This window comes from Lipotes vexillifer, unplaced genomic scaffold, assembly GCF_000442215.2.
Source record: "Lipotes vexillifer unplaced genomic scaffold, Lipotes_vexillifer_v1.1 scaffold903, whole genome shotgun sequence".
In the NCBI taxonomy this organism is placed as follows: Eukaryota; Metazoa; Chordata; class Mammalia; order Artiodactyla; family Lipotidae; genus Lipotes; species Lipotes vexillifer.
Window position 1 is genome coordinate 2,142,492 of NW_006791919.1, and position 2,655 is coordinate 2,145,146.

Below are 2,655 nucleotides of genomic sequence, written 5' to 3' on the forward strand. Positions count from 1 at the left end.
AATACATGTTGGACATCGCACCTCTGTTCACACGTGTGCTTCACTGTCCTTTCAACTTAACTTACAAGTTCAAAGATAAAATTTTTGAGAATTTCAAGATGGCAACAGCAGAACCAAGCATGGTGCCCTTGTGAGTGAGAAGCCTTCCGCACCGGCAGCAGTCACAAGCCCATGAAGCCAGCCTAAGAATGGTTCTTTCCTCTTTTTCTTTTTAATAGGTAAAGAGAGAAAGCTCTTAATCCTATATGATCATGACTCCTTCAGGATCAGGAGCGTTGAAAATACAGCTTAGAAAAGAAAGATCATATTTAGAATTGCAGGCATTTTGTACAGAGTCAGAATATAAAACATTTTAAGAAAGATGTCAATGCTAAAAACAGCCACTTCCCCTGGTCGAGTTTCAAAGATCTTTTTGTGTACATACCAGGCTTTAATTGAGTCCCCTGCCACGGAGGGGACATTCACAGTTCTTTAGGCTTGCTTTATGAACGTGTGTTACAACCTAAGTACCAAGCCAGGTACAATTAAAGTGTTAACTATGGATGTGAAAGGTTATAACTTACTGTTTCTACTCTGTCTTTGCATTTGGCACTTACAGAAAAAATAAAAATAAGAACAAAAACAAAACTGGGGGACAAGAAGGAAACTGTTGGAAAATTTTGTTTGCTTTTTCCCCCTTTTGGGAAAACAGCAGATGTGTGCAAATGTGTGGAGTGAGCAGGGCTGTTTCTGTCCGGTAGCTGTGTTTAAGGCTGATGACAGTAACATGCTCTGGGCTGTGGATGCAGGACGAGGGGTTATGAGCAGCTGCTGTGTACTGGGCTGAGCAGACTCTTTCAGTGGATGGCTAAGCAACGTATTGAAAGTTGAAAGCAGAGACCTGACAAAGCTTGTCTGCATGCTGAGCACTCAACAGAGGCAGAAGGTGTGGTCTGATAAGAGGGGGCAGTAGGCTTCTAGGCAAAGTGCCAGGATCAAGAATCCCAGAGATTTCTCACAGGTCTTAAGACAAGAATAACTGTGTTTATGTTTGTCTTATATTTTCATCCGTGCTTTTACTGGCAAGAAGTTCCCTTTCTTTATCATCTTGATGAATGTATGTATTTATGGCAAATTTCATTCTTTGGAGGATGAAGTGGATAAGTACATCATAAGTAGGTAAGTGAGTGTAGCTAAGGGTTGGAAAAATCTGGCTATAAATGTCATGAGACCTTAGTAAATAGAATGAGAGATGTGTGATCAGAGGTCAGATGAGGGCAGAAGCCTGGACAGCTCATTTGGACTGGGCGATAGAGATTGCTAGATACCCTCTAATACCTGTTTCCCATCTTCCAGGGTGATAAAATGCCTGTTCTTCAGCTGCGTACACGGTTCCCCAAAATGGAGACTATACGTGTAGTCATGTGACTAGGTTCTGGTCAATGATGTGAAAAATCACCTACCCTTCCCTTCCTCTTCGTCTTCTCCTCTATCTTGCTGCCTAAAATGCAGATCCTGTCGTCTTAGACCTGAGAAGAAGGGCCGTGGTCTGGGGCTGGGGGAGCAGCAAGATGCAGGGAGTGTGACTCCTTGAGTACTTTGGGGTCGAGCCTCCTTTCAGCTCTGGACTGCACACCAAACAGCTTTTATCTTATTTAAGTCATTGTTATTTTGGCATTTTGCCACTCACGGTTAAACCTAATGCTACTGATACAAAGTATTACTGCAAAGTTATCCTGGAGGCACTTCTTCCAGACAGAAGGGCTATCTTATGGAATTTACACACAGGTGCAAAGTTCTGTTTTTTTATACTCCCATCATTATAACATAGCAGAAAGCCCTTTATAGAATACTTATCCCTTGGCACATCAAAGTCTCATGCAGGGAGCCTATAACTAGGGGGTCAGAAGCCAGGGCAAAAGATTGGCAACAAACAAAGGGCATTAAAAGACAATGATCATTAGGACCCTACTCAACATGGGTGCCAGTCCTTAGGAACAGTTGGATTGAGACTGAGGTGACAGTAAGTGGAAGCACATGGTTGGCGTACAGAGTATCAGGTAAAAGGAATCTGTAGAAAGTGTTTTAAAAAGCAGATCTTGAAAAATTATTTTATTAATTAATTTAGATTTTTTAATGCAAGCAAAACATGTACTCAGGAGGAAAAGACAGTGTTATGCCATGGCAGCTGGGAATACACAAATTTTGCTCATTAAATAAATTAATGCAAATAAGTGTCTAACACAGCGCTTAGAGAACCTTGGAGTACTGTGCTTAGTATATGTTAGCTGTTACATGGTATTATGTTATTATATTACAGTAGAAGAATTAAGCCTATTAACAAATTGTCTGAATGACTGACTGAATAAAGTGAAGTCTCTCTTTTGACTGATTTTGTCATGGTTTTGTTCCCTGATAATGTTTAGGTTGACTATGTTATACATGAATAATAAAAGCATTAGTAGCTATGTTTCATTGAGCATCTACTATGTAAAAGATGTTTTACACACACTATTTCATTTCCTTCTTACAGTAGTCCTGAGGGATGACATAAGTCATTTACCACATGAAGAAACTGGGATTCAAAGAGGTTACATGGCTTAGTACCTAACTTAAGATCACAGTGTAGGTGGCATTGAACCCAGGTGTGTTAATCCAAAACCCAAGCTCTTTCCC